This window comes from Heptranchias perlo, chromosome 28 (assembly GCF_035084215.1).
Source record: "Heptranchias perlo isolate sHepPer1 chromosome 28, sHepPer1.hap1, whole genome shotgun sequence".
Classification (NCBI taxonomy): Eukaryota; Metazoa; Chordata; class Chondrichthyes; order Hexanchiformes; family Hexanchidae; genus Heptranchias; species Heptranchias perlo.
This window is the reverse complement of record NC_090352.1, coordinates 19,672,517-19,693,159: the sequence shown is the minus strand read 5'-3', so window position 1 is coordinate 19,693,159 and position 20,643 is coordinate 19,672,517. Positions and strand designations below refer to the sequence as shown.

Sequence of the window (20,643 nt, the reverse complement as noted above, 5' to 3'; positions counted from 1 at the left end):
CTGCCACTGGAAATAGTTTCTCCTTATTCACTCTGTCAAAGCCGTTCATGATTTTGAACACCTCTATCAAATCTCCCCTTAACCTTCTCTACTCTAAGAAATATTTTACACGATTATCAAGATTTCAGAGCACCCCCAGATCGCTGCCCATTTTGTACATCAGATGCACTTCCAGGGGCAGAGAAAACGGAGGCTGCTGAAATCGAGAGTGGAGGATACTCAAAGATGTTTATACCTATGAATAATGGACATCCAGAGATACTAGAAAATCAGCTATGAGTATTAGTTATTTGAAGGGCACAGTTTCTGCAGTTTTAAAGCCATTTCTGCACCATTTTCCTCTTTTTTTCTGCTGGCACTTAGGTTCTTATGAGCTTTTTGTGACAATTATTTTTATTTATCGCCAACACTATTACTGGCACCAATGTGTTCCTAGTGGGAATACCCCTATATGAGGTGTTTGAAGGAAGAGGACCATTAATGGGAGGATCCCAGGCAGATCAGGCTGCATGAGATGTGCCCTATGCCAATCCTTTGATGCCCACACACCTGCATAAACATACAAAGGTGAACATACCTCACTTTCTCAGTGTGTGAAGTGGCTACTATTCCCAAAGGAACTTGGGACAGTGAACCCAATGAGATTTGTGAATGCCTGACTAATTGTAATGTTGGGTGCTTCCTCAGAAGAACCACAGTAATAGAGAGCTATGCTTTCAGTAGCACTGAAGTATCACATTGGCTCAGTCGGTAGCACCCTCACCTGTGAGTTAGAAGATTGTGGGTTCAAGCCCTACAATAGACTTTAGCACATAAACTAAGCTGACATTTCAATGGAATACTGCAGGAGTGCTACAATGTTGGAGGTACCAGCTTTCAGATGAGATGTTAAACTGAGGTCCCATTTACCTCCTCAGATGGTTGTGTAAGATTCCATAGAAACACTTAAAGAAGAGTGCAGAGTTCTAATGGCTAATGTTCCTCCCTCAACCAAAACTTCCAGAATCAGATCATCCATTCATTGCTGCCTGTGGAACCTTGCTGTGTGAAAACTGTCTGCCTTGTTTGTATATATAACAGTGACAGGACTTCAAAATAATCCATTGGCTGTAAAATTCCTTGAGGACATAAATGGCATTATATAAATGCAAGAACTTTCTCTTTTTTAACTACAAGAAGGTATGCCAAGTTGATCAACTGCCATGTACTCTGATTGACCACATCCAACAAGATGACACCAACCATAACTGCTGGCCCTAGCATACCCACCTGGCATCGAACAAGGGGATCTCTTTCTACATGGTACAGGGCATCAAATAGCCAGATGCAGAGCTGTGCCATCTGCTGCAAGGACACCTGCAGCTACCATGCAGCACAATACTGGCACATCCATTGTAATAATGGTCAGCGGCACCTTAGGAAAGTAAGGGGCAGCTCTGGCCTGAAACTTGGCTGCATCTCCTTGCAGACATTCTGCAGTGATAATTTATAGGGATGGGATAGTGGTAGAGAGAATCACCCTTATTGCAACAATGTTTTGTAGAATCACCTCCATTTCAGCAGCCAAGTGGGGGAATTGGGTGCTGGACTGCTCCATTCCTTGCCCGCAAACTCAAAAACTACACCTGCTTTTATTTTATCTTTATATTTGCCTGTCATTTCTCAAGCCTGTCCACTTCAGTCTTGGCAAAGGCTGATAATGGCCTGAGATGCCTTCTGCTCCTTTCCAAAGACTTTCAGAAATGTTGTCACCTATTTGTGCCACTCCCCTTTAATTGTCATTTGTAATTTTCTATGCTTCCATCGCAAATGTGTGCCGTGCTCACATCTAAATCTGCACCTGGAGTTATAATTGTGATAATAAGCCGACCGTGTGTGCAAATAGCATACTTCCAGTTGCATCACTTCCATTCAGGTGTAAACTGCACACATTTCAGAAAAGCAGGGGCTTTGGTGTCTAAGCTCACACATAAGCAATGGCCACTTTGCTGAGGCTGCTCCTCCCCATGAAACCATCATTCAGCAAATAAGCAACTTCAGGGGGAAGAGGAAGGAAAACAGGTTCTCCTGAAATTATCTTTATCATCAAAAATGGTGAATTGTCTCAGAATTCCAAAGCCACTGCATCTAAAGGTGGCAGTCATAGCATTATGTGACAAGTGGAAACAATGGGCCACCAACCAGCAGTATCTGACAGCCCAAACGGTACCCCAAATACATTCTCTAAAAGTAGAGAAAATGGCAGGATTGAAAGTCAACTGAAGCCCATTTATATCAGAAAAGTAGGTAGCAGACTCCAACATGGCAGCTACAGATAAGAACATAAGAAATAGGAGCAGGAGTAGGCCAATCGGCCCCTCGAGCCTGCTCCGCCATTCAATAAGATCATGGCTGATCTGATCCTAACCTCAAATCTAAATTCATGTCCAATTTCCTGCCTGCTCCCCGTAACCCCTAATTCCCTTTACTTCTAGGAAACTCTATTTCTGTTTTAAATTTATTTAATGATGTAGCTTCCACAGCTTCCTGGGGCAGCAAATTCCACAGACCTACTACCCTCTGAGTGAAGAAGTTTCTCCTCATCTCAGTTTTGAAAGAGCAGCCCCTTATTCTAAGATTATGCCCCCTAGTTCTAGTTTCACCCATCCTTGGGAACATCCTTACCGCATCCACCCGATCAAGCCCCTTCACAATCTTATATGTTTCAATAAGATCGCCAATAAGATGGATGGAAAAAACAAAGTGGAGGACCATAGGGCGATCTGAAGTGAGCCAAAATTGCAAATGGAGCTCTGCAGTAAAACCTCAGAAAAGGGAGAATGAAATATTTAATTTGAAAATAAACGCTGGATGTTGGTGGCCTGATACTGGCATAGAGACCTGAATGAAAAAAGTATTCTGAAAGCTGTGCAACTCTTAGAATGGTAGAGCTGCCTCTTTCCCCAAATATTTGGGTGCCACTCCTCGCAGCTAAGGTTTTCAGCCCCCGTTCCACTAGGCAAGTTTTTGGTCTCTGCCCCGAACCCCCCCTTCTCCAAGCAGGAACTTTAAACCACCCTTAATGAGCAGTAAGTCATGAGTGGCACTCAACTCTTCCTCCTTGCTGGCTGAAGTTCTATTTTTTTTTCAATGCTGGCTGCATCTCCCCTACAAACACCCTCTCCTCCCCACTGACTGCATTCTCATTCCAACCTGCCAGCTAACAATTTCTTTCCCCCCAACCTACCATTGACTACAGTTCCCTCACAGGCTACTCCTACCCTCCTTCATTTCCCCTTTAACAGTAGGCCCCCTCCCCTCAAACTGCATTTCCCATTCATAGCACCATCCCCAATGAAATTCTCCTCCTCCCATGACCAGCTGTTCTGTGCCTCAATCTCCCTTCTGCCACTGATCTGAATTATCCTTCCTCAGCACCCCCTCCAGCTAGTTGAATTTTCCAGTCATTTGGCATCTCCCCCCACCCCACTTGCAAGAGGATTTCCCAGGCAAAGATATGAAGACCCTCCTCCTCACCCCCCTCCCTCCTTCCCATTGTCCCTTTTATCCCACACCCTCCTCCCCACTCCTTAAATTAAATCTAAAGACCAACTGCACCCAGGTCTTAATTTTAATTGTGAAGAGTAATAGAAGATCTTAAACTATAGGTTAAACATAAAAACACCACAAAGATTTAATATTACTTATATAAATGAGAAATATGTTGCAGCTACTTCAAGCACATAATTCTGTATCTGTGGCATTGTGGAATTCAGCAAGTGTGTGTTGCTACCCCCTAGTGGTCACTTTCTCTGATGCGACAAATGTGAACAGCCCATTATTAGAGGTGCCCAAACTACAGCCGCATGCAATCTAGCCCATGAAGCCTTGGCAATTCAGTTCTATTTACATTTCGGCATTTGAATGTCATGGGTCTGGAGGTTTGCAATGGGCTGTTCTAAGACCCGGATTTGTGGAGAAATTCTAATGTCCTATCACTTTTGTATGTCTGAACTCCTCAGTTTCTCTGCTCCTTTTGAAGTTTTACCATTTAGCATATACTCAAATCATTCCAAAATGCATTTCCACACATTAAATTTAAGCTAACATCGATAGGCCCAATCTAACCTATGTCCTCTTCACAGTAAACCCTACACTTATTTTTTGGAGGCCCAGGCCTCATTTAAATGCCATAGGCACCCCACTGCAGCTCATTGGTAGTGAAAGGGTGAGAAATTGGGCAATACCTATGCTGGGCCAGCCGACCAGACAAAATGCTCAAATAGGCCAGCAGCAGGGTTTTTTTTTGGGAGTCTGTTCCACCCATTTGTACCTGAAAATCACAATAAGGTCAGACAATCAGAAACAGGCAGCTGGCAGTTCAAGATCATCATCTCTGGGTTTCTACTCCAGTACTAATAACCAATGACTGGTGCAATAGAACACTGCCCAAACCTGGTCAGCAATTTATTAGCATCAAATATATTGGTAAAATGGCCAAATTGGTATACATTATTGTAAAAAATATCTGCAACAATGCCAATTATTGTCACTGTAAAACAAATGAAATAGCAGGAATAATTTACTGATGCACCAGCAACACTGATGACAAATTGAAACTTCATTTTTTAAATTATTACATTAGCACTACTTTCAAGTTTAAATTAAGTGATTTAGAATTATCAAAAAAAATTCAGTCAGCATCCTCATGTCAATTATTGCCCCCCCCAAGGTTGCACGTGATTTATATTCCCAATATACGCTATTTAAATAAACAATTAATATTTTAATTAAATGCAGCCCCACTTGTTCCCTCAGGGCTCCAGCTGTCCATCTTCAACAAGCCCCAACCTCCCTACTTTTTCATCTTCACTGGGAAAGTTCACTCCAGAGAAATAGGGGGCTTAATTACATATTTTAAAATGCAATCCATCATCATTTTGGTGACGTGTAGGTGTCTATTTAAGGGAACAGTTGTTTAGTTGCTGGTGAGTAAACAATGAGTTAATTGCTTGCCTGACATCAAGTATTGATGAGCAGAAATTTCCTTCAATTAAATATTGGGAAGCCCAAAGCCAGCCTTCAGTTCTTGCCACAAACTCCGTTCCCTAGCCACCGACTCCATCCTTCTCCCTGGCCACTGTCTCAAGGCTGAAGCAGACTGTTTGCAACCTTGGCATCCTATTTGACCGAGCTGAGCTTCCGACCCCATCACTAACTTCCACCTCTAGCCATCTGTCTCCGCCCCTGCCTCAGCACATCTGCTGCTGAAACCCTCATCTATGCCTTTGCTACCTCTAGACTCTATTCCAATGATCTCCTGGCTGGCCTTCCACCCTCCGTAAACTTGAGCTCATCCAAAACTATTGCCCGTATTCCAACTTGCACCAAGTCCCATTCACCCCTGTGCTCGCTGATCTACATTAGTTCCTAGACCAGCAACACTGATTTTAAAATTCTCATACTTCTTTTCAAATCCATCCATTCGCTTGCCCCGCCCCATCTCTAACCGCCAGGCCTATGAGATCAGAACATCCTTAAAATCTACCTCTGTGCCCAAGCTTTTGGTCACCTGGCCCAATATTTCATGTGGCTCGGTGTCAGATTTTGTTTGATAACTCTCCTGTGAAGCACCGTGAGACATTTTACTATGTTAAAGGCACTCTATAAATGCAAGTTATTAAGAGGCTTCAGGCTGTGTGGCTTTGGTAATGTATTCTTGAAGAATTCCTTTATTTCATGTATCATCGGAAGTGCACACAATGAATGCTAGGCACAAAATTTGCAAGAACTAAATATTTGTGCAGAAAGTTCAGATAGCATGAAATTACTGAATTTAAAATGGAATTTTAATTTCCTCCTTGAATGATCCCTAATGTAGCAATCCAAGGCCACTGATTCAGTTTGCACAGAATAGGTCAAAAATTAATATGCATGCAAAACATCAGTAAATACAACAAGCCATGCAACAGAATTAATTTAGCTGTTGTAAAACAGTGGCCCTGATAATTGGCTGTTTTCAGTCCAAGTGACCATCTTCTGTGCTGCCAACACTCCCTGAAAGCAGAGTACATGATTGTAAGTTTTCAGACAATGTAATACCAAGAATTCTATGCTAGGTAGACATCACATTGTACAAAATTGCTCTTTTGCATGACCAAATCAGATAGTGACTGCCACTTACAATAGGTACATTCGTACAAGCACGATTTATCTGCCATATGCGGCAGCTGGTATAACGCGGTAATAAAATTAAGAATCATTTCGGTTGCAGTGCCATACATTTTTTGGAAACTTCCCAGTGGCACAGGAAGTTTTGTATTAATATGTTGAGTTGTGAAATGGATATCTTTGACAAAGGACTGTAACCCAGACCACACACTGGCTTGCTCTACATACAAGTGCACAGTAAATAATCAGAGGGCACGTAGACCCAGGAAAATGAGGGTCGATGAGTCAACCGTCAGATCAAGTGGTTCACTTCACCCAAGCTTAATATGGGGGAGCAGGTTTGGCCTGTCGGCAACCAGGTCTTACAGTGGTGCTCAACTGGTAAATAATATAATCAAAGAACAGTCTGACATGAAAATATTGCCACAAAAATAAAGCCTACTGCGAAGCAGAAATTGATTCTTCTGTTTAAATATAATGTGAAAGTGAGCACAGCTGTTTCTGCCCAAAATAAATAGACAACTTAAGACGCTATAACCAGCAACTTTGAAATTGACATTAATGCAAAGGGCTAATGGTTATTGCTTTTTGGCCTTCTTAAAAGTGGACTTTGTAAATGGTAGGGACTGTATTAAGATTGCACCTATGCTTTAAATTTTAGAAAGTGTACCCTATGAGCATAGACTGCAAAACATATGCCTGCAGTAACTAAACACAGGATTCTACTTTTTGGTCATTGCGTTAAGAGTTATTGGATTTGTGCCAAAAAACCCTCTTTGAAATGACCCAAGTGCTTTAGCAAGCACTACAGAATGTTATATTTCCATCTACAAGCACAAGTACACAATTTACATAATCCAAAACAGCTACAAGTTTTAGACATTTAAAAAATGGTTACCTGAAGAACAAATGGCCAGTTTGAGAACACCATTTCTTCAACCAAAATATTTTCACAAAGGTCTACCATCGTTTGCCATCGAGTTTGCCACTCTTGGGTGTCTATACATGATGATCAAAAGTGAAATTATGCAGAAGTTAAAGCAAACACTAATTTGCAAGAATTGACAGCAACCACTAAGGAGTGCTGGTTCTTAGTAACATGCAAGAAAATATACAACCACAAAACCAGGAAGGTCTCTGGTTCGATCCCAGCTTGTTAATTGTTTTAAGCCAACTCAAGCAGCAAGTTTTATCATATGAGCTCAGCAACTACAGGAAGGGAAGCAACACTTCGCTTACCATCTGATGCTTGTCGCACTAGCTGGAAAATGTGCATGCACACCTCCAGTGAAGACAGAATAAGATTAGATTTGACTTCGCTATAAATATCCTCCCCATCTATACACAGAAGAATGGGTGAGGTATCAAAGGGTGGTGTGCCCTTTTAGAAGGAGAGAAAATTGCAGTGGGAGTAAAAGCTGAAAAGAATTCTAGTGAATTTGTAGTTGAAAACTAAAGCAAAACTGCTTTGCAGTAGTGTGTTCCCAGCCAATTGTGTTACCAAAAGCAACTGCAACCAGCTGGGATGGTTTTTACTTTATGGTCATCTCCACAGCAGACCAGAAACTGGAATTCCAGTAGCCTTGGTAAGTGACCACCTAAGTTTCATTTCAAGCAAGTTATTTTGCCAACTGAAGTTACATATTTAGTTTCAGTACAGAACTTTAAAATGGTGACAAGAAAATACAACTTTTGGGAAGATAGGTGTTCCAACAGGTTGACGGTAACTACTCCAGTTACTTTAACCATGAACAAGTTAATAAAAAATTATGGCACTTGTACTGAGTCCACTTTCCACAAGAACCGCCATACCTGCGCAAGCATATAATAGTGATCCCCTGGAGCCTCAAACTCTGTTCACACACCTACAAGCAAAAAATGTTATATTGTGAGCAAATGGTTCTATTAGCATCATGCAAGTATGCTATGTTACGCGCATGCTATCAGTTTGAATGTACAGTGCTGCATGTATCAGCAAAAATACCAGGTTAACAAGCATAATCAGCATGCTAACCAACGATGCCAAATGCTGAATTAGTGTGGCACTGCTTTATGAACATCCCACCAGGAAGTACTGTTAGATGCAGATACGACAGTGCAATTTAACCAGAGCATCAATAAGAAAATCCATACACAAGCGTACCAATATCAATCATTGTCTTAATCAACTTCCTACATGCTTTAACAAATTGCATCCAATGTTAGAATGATTTTTCTATAATAACTTTAAAACAAATAAAGCAGCTACCATCTTCAATATTTACCTGCAAATAAACCTTACTGTTTGTTAAATCTAAAATGTCCATTTTAGAAATTAAGTTTTAGTTGCATTTGTCAAAAAAGGGAAACTAAGCATGCCATTACTATTTTATATTCAGTATTTATATAATACAATTTTACACTTTATGAAGGCATTTTCCAGTGTACCATCAAAAACAAACCCACATACCTGTTATAATTCAGGACAGGAAATAGTCTGCTCCAAGCAGTCTCGACAGCCTTAAAGAGTGAGAAGCCATATTAGATCCAATATATCAAAACTATATGGCAATCAAAGCTTGAACAACTCAAAGGAAGTTGCTAGATCAGCTACTGAAATACAGTCCTGCTCAGAACAATCAATTTATGCTCATTGTTTTTCACACAGCAGTTGAACAGAAAAATCATCATTACAGAACTGGCATTTGAGCAATGCCCACTAATTTGCAGAGCTATGGGGAAAGAACAGGGGAGTGGGACTAATTGGATAGCTCTTTCAAAGAGCCGGCACAGGCACAATGGGCCGAATGACATCCTTCTGTGCTACATCATTCTATGATTAATGTTTTGGCTGGCTTCTCAGACTTTACAATCCAAATACTGTCTGATTTTACATTGAACGTTTTGATTTTATCAGATAAATGACCAAACCAAGCATTTTGTTACTATTCAGTACTAATGATTTATTTTACAGTAGCTTTTCTGTGAACAGCATGTTTTACCAGCGTATAATCAATGGCCATGGGAGCAGCAACATGCAGATGGGAAGTGACAGTTCTAAAAGTGGAAAGTGGCATCACACCCTCAAGGAGGATAGCAGCAAACTTATTTCTAGAGCAAAGGCTTCAGCCTCCTTACCTGGTTATGAAGGTAGCCAGAAATGCATTTAATATAGGCTGAACATTCTTCTAAATTCATCCTCACTCAGGTCATCGCGAGGCCTTTAAAAAAAATTTGGAAATATTCTATCTTGACAGCAACTGGTCCAACGTAATGTTCTTGAGATTCACCAACAACATTCGACTTTTCTTTTTGAAATATCCACAAAATTTCAATTAAATTTAGTTCTATTCCTCATGGGATGCTGAACTTTCAAGACCCAGTAATCAATTCTGTATTGTAGTTTAATCCCACTGGTCTAACAGCAATAATCCAATGGGTAAAGCAAAAACTACAAGTTTGCTCTTTGAGGCATTTCCAACAACATAAATCTATTGTAAAGATTTAGTTGGGATAGACCTCATTTCCCCAATGCTACAAGCATCACAAGTACCACTTTAGAAATAACATTCAACTGGTTACACATTGGCAGACTTCAGAACTTTAAAGATTCAAGTCAGTCCTCTTTCTTGCATTGCAATAAAGTTTATAAATTTAAATACAAAGTATACCTCATAGCTCCTATATTTAGTGATTTTACTATTAACCAGGTTGAAGTTTTGTATACAAAATGATGTTAAACTAGGTTAGACAATTATCAAATCCCAGTTTGGCCTCACCCTTTCCAATCACTCCTGCTCCCCTAGCCCCAAAGCAAGTTCTTCACCGAGATCTCATCATTTAGCTTCTAAAAATAAGTCACCTGAAATTTGTACTTGGTTCTCAGACAACTTGTACCAGTCTCAAATCTCCCACCACCCAGAACCCTCTAAATCTTGCCATCTCACAGTCTCACCAACTCCAAAGCTGTAATTACAAATGAGTTCACCTTTGACCACTTCAACTTCCTGCCTTCTCCAATCCCACTCCTCATCCACTGCCCCTGCAACACTCCTTCCACCCCCCCCCTCCCAAATCAACTCTTTCAAAGTCCCATCTCCCTCTGTCCTTCCAGCAGTTAACACTTCCGTTTGTGTTGACCTGCTCAGCTGTTCCCTCACATCTGCCATGAACACCTCTGTCCCACCCCCTCTGAAGTATCCCACTCCTACTACTCCTTCTGATATACTTCCAGTTTCACTTCCTTACAAGTACACAACTGACCTGGTCCCCCTTCCCTGCCAGACGTCCATCCTCCACAATACCTCCAAAGCATCCAAAAATATAGCCACCCATTTCATTCCCATATCACCCATCCTCATAGACTTGGATCGATTCCTTGTCCCCTACACTAAATTTAAAATCTTTACATCCCTCCATAGCCTTACCCCACCCTACCTCCACAATCTCCTTGAAATCCACATACCTCCCCATATCCTTTTTTCTTCTAATTGGAGTTGTATGAATCACAGCCCACTCTTCACCCTATCACTGGTGACAGCCTACTCAAGCTCCATCTCTTGTGCCTTTTAAGCCCAGCTGGCCAACCAAGCAAAATTCCCCTAATTTCAGCACCCAATACTTCCTCATCTCCATAGTGCCATTGGACAGTTTCAACTGTAAATGAACTATAAAAATGCACTACGTTGTAAATTACCACAGCCATTTCAATTCAGCAAGTTTAGTATGTCTGCAGACTAATTTGAGGAACTCACCTCAGTGGTCAAGCTGCCCTGGGATGGCAACACAATTCCAAATGTCTACATGAAGCCATCTCACCAGGAATTTCTAATGGCAGAAAAGATAATATTCAGACAAATGTCAGAGGTAGTTATGGCACCCTAGCCAAAATCCATTAAAAAAAATGATTTTGAATGAATAAGCTGACAGGCATTAATTTTGGGAGACATTCTGCAGAGTGTTCAGAAGGCCTTGTCATTCACCATCAATCAGAGCAGTTGAACGTTTTGGCATTCATCATAACAGTTTAATTGCAGTGGAGGAAGGTGGAAGAAAACTTGGATCTCTTATAGGTGTCATCATACAAAGAAAAGATACAAACTGAAACCAGTTACAATTTCAAGGAGAACCTGAACTGTAAATGGTGGGACTTAACTCTCTCACTAATCAAATCTATCCACATAAGAACATTGAAATAGGAGCAGGAGGAGGCCACATGGCCCCTCGAGCCTGCTCCGCCATTCAACCAGATCATTGCTGATCTTCGACATCAACTCCACTTTCCTACCCGATCCCCATAAATTCCCCTAGAGTCCAAAAATCTATCCGTCTCAGTCTTTAAAACATTCATTGACTGAACATCCACCACCCTCTGGGGTAGAGAATGCCAAAGATTCACAACCCTGAGTGAAGAAATTCCTCCTCATCTCAGTCTTAAATGGCTGACCCCTTATCCTGCAATTATGCCCCCTAGTTCTAGGCTCTCCAGCCATGGGAGACAACCTCTCAGCATCTACCCTGTCAAGCCCCCTCAGAATCTTAAATGTTTCAATTAGATCACCTCTCATTCTTCTAAACTCCAGAGAGTAAAGGCCCATTTTACTCAACTTCTCCTCATAAGACAACCCACTCATCCCAGGAATTAATCTAGTCTGCACCGCCTATAAGGCAAGTATATCCTTCCTTAGGTAAGGAGACCAAAACTGTACACAGTACTCCAGGTGAGGTCGCACCAAAGCCCTGTACAACTGTAGTAAGAATTCCTTACTCTTGTACTCCAACCCCCTTGCAATAAAGGCAAACATTCCATTTGCTTTCCTAATTGCTTGCTTTACCTACATGCTAACTTTTTGCATTTCTTGTACAAGAACACCCAAGTCTCAACACCAACATTTAATAATTTCTCACCATTTAAAAAATATTCTGCTTTTCTATTCTTCCTACCAAAGTAAATAATCTCACATTTCCCCATATTTTACTCCATCTGCCACCTTCTTGCCCACTCACAGCCTGTCTATATCCCTTTGCAGACTCTGTATCCCCCTCACAGCTTACTTTCCCACCTAGCTTTGTATCGTCAGCAAACTTGGATACATTACACTTAGTCCCTTCATCTAAGGAATGAACGCACCATATGTGAAAAGGTTAAGGAAAAGCAGTGGTGGCTAATTTGTGCAAGTTCCTTTGGACATGACTCATTTCTAAAAGTAACTAGTTTTCATTTGTTACTTTGTACTACATTTCTGCAGAATTATTTCATTGCCAAGGTAAGGGGACAGCTGCCTTTGGCAGATTTACACGATTGTATAAAATTACAATTACTGTTTTTAGCATCATATTTGGCTTCCTGATCCACTGCTTTCCATACCTTCCAGCTTTTCAGGTGGAAGGAAATGCATATATAAATAAACTGTTATCCTCTTGACTTTACAGGATAGAAATGTCCGCACCTTTATTAAATCATTCTGCTGCAAGACCAGTCTCTTTTGCTCATGAGTTCCATCTTGTTTTTAACTAGAGGGGAAAAAAACATATACCAACATATTTCATTAAGAGGTTTTATGCAGCATTTGCATGTTTAACCCCATTCAGCAGCAAAAACAGTTTAAGATCACCCAATTTTAAACAAAAGTTTTACTTCAACCATTAGCAGAATTCCACTGTACTAGAATGCTTTTAAAAACTTAGAAAAACTAACGATTTAATGAAGATAAGCACTTTTTAAAATGCAGAAGTACAATCGTATGGTATTTGAGGAAAGAAACTGAAATATTTGTCCCTTCTTGAAAGTAACACAACTGGTAGGTCGTGACCAGCTGTGGGTTGCAAAGAAGAATTTACTTTTAGCACTCAGTTCCAGATTTCTGTCTACTTAAATAAAGACAAAAACTTGAACAACGTGCTGATCACAAAATGCAACATTTCTCACCTGCACTTTGGTTATTGCCATAGCTCAGTTTCTTAAACAGAAATTTCTGCAATTGGTCTCAATTCAGGCATTTGTTGTGAGAATTCAAGTACAGCAATCTGAAATAAAATAAAACCCCCATCATCTTGAAGAAACATCTAATGTTCAAGCATGATTTTTTTTTGATCTTTCACAAGAAACAAAGCATTTGGAGACAATCCCTCTGAAAAAGTATTTCAGGTCTCCTCTCCTGAGATATATATAGCTTGAGTGGCATGTGAACACAAGCCAGTACTAATCTGAACAAGTCCACAATTTGCAGTTTTTGCAAAAAAGTATTGAATTCAATCCCTCAAACCGGTAAAATTCCTCGAAAATCTAACAACTCCTATATAATTAATAGACTTGTACAGGGCCCAGAAACAAATTCCAGGTGCTTGAGGCACAATACAATCAAACCTAACCTTTTAAAAAAAATTAAATAAATTGAAGTATTTGTAAGGAACAAAGGAGTTGTCCAAAGGCAATAAATGTCAGATTTTTCTACATTGTGTTTGGTAAAACCACCCATTGAAGCAAAAGTAGTATCAATTTTAAAATTTGGATAATACCCATAGTGGAGACCTTGTTATAACAGTAAGTACTGGCTAGAAGCTTAAAAAATATAATGGGAAAGACTGGAGGCTAAGGAATGAAATGGGGATTATCCTGACCAGATTTTTCTTGTCCTGAAGTACAACAGCCTCCCCAGACATATGAGCATTTCAAGAATCTTGAATGAACTACAACTTTAGAAAACACTTGGCACAAAGATGAAACAAAGCTTACTGGAGGCAGCTACAGCAATAGAGAAGAGATCCATTTGCAATCGGTAGACAGAAAAACTAAGACAGCCACTACCAATCAGAATACTTGTATTTATTTTTAACAGCTTAATCACTCCATATACCAAATAGAATGTAGCACCTATTTTGAACACAGCAAGGTCACCTAGTGGGACAAACGACCAGTTAGCTGTTTTTGGTAGTCAGTTGAGGAAAGAATGTTGGCCAGGACACCATAAAGATCCTATTATTTGAAAAAGGGGGAACTATGCCCATCTGAAGTGCTGGAACAGGTAGGGCCTCCATTTAACATCTTATCCAAGTAGCAGCACTCAAAACAATGCTGCATTAGAAAGCCACCCGAAATTACATTCTCGTGTCCTGAAATGTGCCTTTAACCTAAAATCTTGACTCAAACACAGGATTCTTGCTCCTAAATCTGGCCAAGAGACCAGAGGCAAAAGTAACAAATGGTAACTCATCTGAATAAACTGTGCTGAAAATAGTATGTTTTAATTGTCCCATTAAACAGGATGGATTGGACAATGAGAACGTTGGCTGCAGGACATTCTGGAGGGGGAGGGTGAACAGCCAGTTGTCGTGGTGCATATAGGCACCAACGATATAGGTAAAAAACAGGATGAGGTCCTACAAGCTGAATTTAGGGAGTTAGGAGTTAAACTAAAGAGTAGGACCTCAAAGGTAGTAATCTCAGGATTGCTACCAGTGCCACGGGTTAGTCAGAGTAGGAATGACAGGATAGCTAAGATGAATACGTGGCTTGAGAGATGGTGCAAGAGGGAGGGATTCAAATTCCTGGGCCATTGGAACCGGTTCTGGGGGAGGTGGGACCAGTACAAATTGGACAGTCTGCATCTGGGCAGGATTGGAACCAATGTCCTAGGGGGAGTGTTTGCCAGTGCTGTTGGGGAGGGTTTAAACTAATGTGGCAGGGGGATGGGAACCGATGCAGGAAGTCAGTGGGAAATAAAGTGGTGACAGAAACAAAAGGCAGTAAGGGAGAGTGTACAAAACATGACTGGACAGATGGTCTGAGAAAGCAGGGCAAAGACCAAGGGAAGTCTAGATTAAACTGCATTTATTTCAATGCAAGAAGTCTGATGGGCAAGGCAGATGAACTCAGGGCATGGATGGGTACATGGGACTGGGATGTTATAGCTATTACTGAAACATGGCTAAGGGAGGGGCAGGACTGGCAGCTCAATGTTCCAGGGTACAGATGCTATAGGAAAGATAGAGCAGGAGGTAAGAGAGGAGGGGGAGTTGCGTTCTTGATTAGGGAGAACATCACGGCAGTAGTGAGAGGGGATATATCCGAGGGTTCGCCCACTTGAGTCTATATGGGTAGAACTGAAAAATAAGAAGGGAGAGATCACTTTGATAGGATTGTACTACAGACCCCCAAATAGTCAACGGGAAATTGAGGAGCAAATATGTAAAGAGATTACAGACAGCTGCAAGAAAAATAGGGTGGTAATAGTAGGGGACTTTAACTTTCCCAACATTGACTGGGACAGCCATAGCATTAGGGGCTTGGATGGAGAGAAATTTGTTGAGTGTATTCAGGAGGAATTTCTCATTCAGTATGTGGATGGCCCGACTAGAGAGGGGGCAAAACTTGACCTCCTCTTGGGAAATAAGGAAGGGCAGGTGACAGAAGTGTTAGTGAGGGATCACTTTGGGACCAGTGATCATAATTCCATTAGTTTTAAGATAGCTATGGAGAAGGATAGGTCTGGCCCAAAAGTTAAAATTCTAAATTGGGGAAAGGCCAATTTTGATGGTATTAGACAGGAACTTTCAAAAGTTGATTGGGAGAGTCTGTTGGCAGGCAAAGGGACGTCTGGTAAGTGGGAGGCTTTCAAAAGTGTGTTAACCAGGGTTCAGGGTAAGCACATTCCTTATAAAGTGAAGGGCAAGGCTGGTAGAAGTAGGGAACCTTGGATGACTCGGGAGATTGAGGCACTAGTCAAAAAGAAGAAGGAGGCATATGACATGCATAGGCAGCTGGGATCAAGTGGATCCCTTGAAGAGTATAGAGATTGCCGGAGTAGAGTTAAGAGAGAAATTAGGAGGGCAAAAAGGGGATATGAGATTGCTTTGGCAGATCAGGCAAAGGTGAATCCAAAGAGCTTCTACAAATACATAAAGGGCAAAAGGGTAACTAGGGAGAGAGTAGGGCCTCTTAAGGATCAACAAGGTCATCTATGTGCGGAACCACAAGAGATGGGTGAGATCCTGAATGAATATTTCACATCGGTATTTACGGTTGAGAAAGGCATGGATGTTAGGGAACTTGGGGAAATAAATAGTGATGTCTTGAGGAGTGTACATATTACAGAGAGGGAGGTGCTGGAAGTCTTAACGCGCATCAAGGTAGATAAATCTCCGGGACCTGATGAAATGTATCCCAGGACGTTATGGGAGGTTAGGGAGGAAATTGCGGGTCCCCTAGCAGAGATATTTGAATCATCCACCGCTACAGGTGAGGTGCCTGAAGATTGGAGGGTAGCAAATGTTGTGCCTTTGTTTAAGAAGGGCGGCAGGGAAAAGCCTGGGAACTACAGACCAGTGAGCCTGACATCTGTAGTGGGTAAGTTGTTAGAGGGTATTCTGAGGGACAGGATCTACAGGCATTTGGAGAGGCAGGGACTAATTAGGAACAGTCAGCATGGTTTTGTGAGAGGAAAATCTTGTCTCACGAATTTGATTGAGTTTTTTGAAGGGGTAACCAAGAAGATAGATGAGGGCTGTGCAGTAGACGTGGTCTACATGGACTTCAGCAAAGCATTTGACAAGGTACCGCATGGTAGGTTGTTACATAAGGTTAAATCTCATGGGATCCAAGGTGAGGTAGCCAATTGGATACAAAATTGGATTGACGACAGAAGACAGAGGGTGGTTGTGGAGGGTTGTTTTTCAAACTGGATGCCTGTGTCCAGCGGTGTGCCTCAGGGATCGGTGCTGGGTCCGCTGTTATTTGTTATTTATATTAATGATTTGGATGAGAATTTAGGAGGCATGGTTAGTAAGTTTGCAGATGACACCAAGATTGGTGGCATTGTGGACAGTGAAGAAGGTTATCTAGGATTGCAACGGGATCTTGATAAATTGGGCCAGTGGGCCGATAAATGGCAGATGGAGTTTAATTTAGATAAATGTGAGGTGATGCATTTTGGTAGATCGAATCGGGCCAGGACCTACTCCGTTAATGGTAGGGCGTTGGGGAGAGTTATAGAACAAAGAGATCTGGGAGTACAGATTCATAGCTCCTTGAAAGTGGAGTCACAGGTGGATAGGGTAGTGAAGAAGGCATTCAGCATGCTTGGTTTCATTGGTCAGAACATTGAATGCAGGAGTTGGGATGTCTTGTTGAAGTTGTACAGGGCATTGGTGAGGCCACACTTGGAGTACTGTGTACAGTTCTGGTCACCCTATTATAGAAAGGATATTATTAAACTAGAAAGAGTGCAGAAAAGATTTACTAGGATGCTACCGGGACTTGATGGTTTGACTTACAGGGAGAGGTTAGACAGACTGGGACTTTTTTCCCTGGAGAGCAGGAGGTTAAGGGGTGATCTTATCGAAGTCTATAAAATAATGAGGGGCATAGATAAGGTCGATAGTCAAAATCTTTTCCCAAAGGTAGGGGAGTCTATAACGAGGGGGCATAGATTTAAGGGCAGAGGGGAGAGATACAAAAGGGTCCAGAGGGGCAATTTTTTCACTCAAAGGGTGGTGAGTGTCTGGAACGAGCTGCCAGAGGCAGTAGTAGAGGCGGGTACAATTTTGTCTTTTAAAAAGCATTTGGACAGTTACATGGGTAAGATGGGTATAGAGGGATATGGGCCAAGTGCAGGCAATTGGGACTAGCTTAGTGGTATAAACTGGGCGACATGGACATGTTGGGCCGAAGGGCCTGTTTCCATGTTGTAACTTCTCTGATTCTATAACGTAGGAGGCAGTGAGCACCAAATCTTGCCGAATTGATGACTGGAATAATAAAGTTAACGTAGCGAGAACAGTGGAGGTTGTTGGTATGAAAATTCGAGGAAAATAAAACTTTGCAGAAGTGTTAATTGAAGGCGAAAAAATGTCCAATGACGAATACAAATGAGTTAACTGTGAACAGTTCTGGTAAAGTGAAAGCAATTGGTTCACATTAGAAAACCGCATTTCAATTCTTGTGCGTTGGAATAAAGTTAATGATTAATTTCGTCCCAGAGCTGGGCCGCTAGATCGACGTACACTAACTCTGGAGCTAGTTACAGGGCTCGAGATCTGTCACAGGACTCATTGTCATCAGTGCAACGGCCAGCCTGCAGAGATGGAAGCAGTGCCTGTTTTACTATAGCCGCGTCCGAGGGTCAAACGTGTCCTTTAGAAGACGCGCCCCGTGTACACGAGCGAGACGCGGCCCCAGCAGAGGCAGGAAGCGCACGCAGCGGCCTGACATAAATCACCGCCACTCCCGCTACCACATTACTTATCGAGAGGCGAGGGCAACGAAATCAGTCCGGACCCCGGGTGATGGCACCGCGGGGACCAGTCCGGACCCCCCCCCCCCCCCCCCCGGGGGTGCCATCACCGCGGGGCCCAGTCCGGACCCCCCCCCCCCCGGGGTGCCATCACCGCGGGGCCCAGTCCGGACCCCCCCCCCCCCGGGGTGCCATCACCGCGGGGCCCAGTCCGGACCCCCCCCGGGGTGCCATCACCGCGGGGCCCAGCCCGGAGTCACCTCATGAGCGGCCCAACGGCGGAAAACCCGCCAGCTGATCACCAGCCAGTTTAACGGTGTGGAGAGTCTCCTCTCTCCGGTGATAAACACCGAGGAGGAGTGGGGTCTCACACGGTGCCGGCTGGGCCCGGGGACAGCGCCGCTCCGGTTCCTCACAGGCCGCTCCCGATCGCACAACTTACCGCCTTCCTCCGGCACCACCAGCATTGAGAGCGAGCGCAGCCCGGACCCGGCCCTTTTATAGCCGCATGGAGTGCCACGGAATCCCTCACCAAACTGTGCCGCCCTGCCCCAGTATTTTACTGGTTTATAATTAAAGTCACTCAGGCGCACTCGGCGCTTTTTCTTATTTAAACTCGATTTATTTTTTTTTTCTCTAAAAGACCAATTCGCTTTGCGTGATATTCCCGCCAACCCCTTCCCGCGCAGCCGCAGTTGGCTGAATTCAAACAAGGAGGGAGATTCAACTTTCTTGTACAGATTTAATTTAATTAAAGATAATTCTTTCTCTCCCATTTTCCCCACATATGTCAACGTAGGAAAAACCAACAAAAGTTAACACACAGCCAAAAAAAAAAAGACACCGGCTCAAAAATAGCCCTTATTACATTTTAAACTGAACGTGCAGGGAGACAGGAGCCTGTGCTGATTTAAGTTGTAAGTACAGTATACCCAACAATTGGATACTTCGTTGCAGACGAGGAAATCTAAAAGTATCCAAAAGCACATAGTGTCCAAAAGTGGTGAATTTATAAATCAGTGAAAGGAGATATGATGCTGAAGGAACAAAATATTTCTAGCAACGTCTGAGGCACCCCTAATGGCAGAAAAAAATGATTTTTGAACCTTTATTTTCAGCTCTTTTCCAGCATTTGGAGTGACTGTAGCTCTATCTTCCATGCCAAAATCCTGGAAGGGCTGCCGTTATTTTAAAAACGAAAATAAAAGCAGTCGTTGGGATTCAATGCAACATCACAGGGTCCAATCCCTCATTGGTATGCTACCCTCCCCCCAAAATGTTAATGTTAACTGAAATCTTTCACAACACACATCCATAATAATCCAAACTGGCAGTGCATTCTAGTTTCACAAGGTAAATTTGTCTCTGTATGCTGATTTAACTTTTACATTTTATTTTTAAGTAGCTTGAGGACAGATAAGGATGTCAATGCAAGTGAAACAAAACCTTAAAATCAAGTTCTAATGAAAGATTACTAAACATTGGCTGATCAATTTGCTGTGCATTTCAAAGATTTTTGGAGGATACAGAAACATTAGAAAAGGTGCAAACAAGATTCATAAGGATGATACCAGAACTGAGAGGATATGCTTATCAGGAAAGGCTGAAACTCTTTTCTCTAGAAAAGAGGCTGAGGGGTGGCTTGATAGAGGTCTTTAAGATAATGAAAGGATTTGATGGGGTAGACGTAGAGGAAATGTTTCCACTTGTGGGGGCGTCCAAAACTGGAGGTCATAAATATAAGATAGCCACTAATAAATCCAATAGGGAATTCAGGAGAAATATATTTACCCAAAGAGTGGTAAGAATGTGGATCACGCTACCACAAGGAGTAGTTGAGGCAAATAACATAGGTGCATTTAAGGGGAAGCTAGATAAGCACTTGAGGGAGAAAGGAATTGAAGGTTATGCTGATAGGATTAAATAGGGAGGGAGGATGTTCATGTTGAGTATAAACGCCAGCATAGACGAGTTGGGCCAAATGGCCTCTTTCTTTGCTGCAGACTCGATATGTAACAAGGTAATGAATGCAGGATTCAGTAGCCTTGAGAAATACTGGTAAGAATTGGGACCCCAGTCCAATTTTGTGCTGAAACCAGTCATGAGCAACAGTTGCAAATAAACTGTACAAGTAGGTGTGTTTCAAGAAAAGGTATAAAAATGGTATGAAACCCTTAATTAGGCAAACTCCACATTAGGAACAGCCTGGATTGGTGATGCTCCTAACCCGTGATGAGTTTTCTGCTGGTGAGTGTATGGAAACTTGTATTACCCATGTGTGCCG

At 42.2% G+C, this 20,643-nt stretch overlaps 1 long non-coding RNA gene and 3 other non-coding genes across 4 annotated transcripts; all 4 read right to left on the bottom strand.

Moving 5' to 3' along the window:
- Positions 1 to 5,679: 5,679 nt before the first annotated feature.
- Positions 5,680 to 18,948, bottom strand: LOC137344897 (uncharacterized). The gene is made up of 9 exons (XR_010968488.1): positions 18,802 to 18,948; positions 13,058 to 13,155; positions 12,579 to 12,642; positions 10,884 to 10,956; positions 9,268 to 9,350; positions 8,600 to 8,649; positions 7,963 to 8,015; positions 7,049 to 7,149; positions 5,680 to 6,036 (listed from the first exon to the last, which is right to left on the bottom strand). It is a non-coding gene; the product is annotated as an uncharacterized lncRNA (long non-coding RNA).
- LOC137299306 (small nucleolar RNA SNORA8) lies at positions 8,115 to 8,250 on the bottom strand. Its single transcript, XR_010957876.1, has one exon. It is a non-coding gene; the product is annotated as a small nucleolar RNA SNORA8 (small nucleolar RNA).
- On the bottom strand, positions 9,520 to 9,654 carry LOC137299308 (small nucleolar RNA SNORA18). Its single transcript, XR_010957878.1, has one exon. It is a non-coding gene; the product is annotated as a small nucleolar RNA SNORA18 (small nucleolar RNA).
- LOC137299310 (small nucleolar RNA SNORA40) lies at positions 12,901 to 13,032 on the bottom strand. Its single transcript, XR_010957879.1, has one exon. It is a non-coding gene; the product is annotated as a small nucleolar RNA SNORA40 (small nucleolar RNA).
- Positions 18,949 to 20,643: the final 1,695 nt, after the last annotated feature.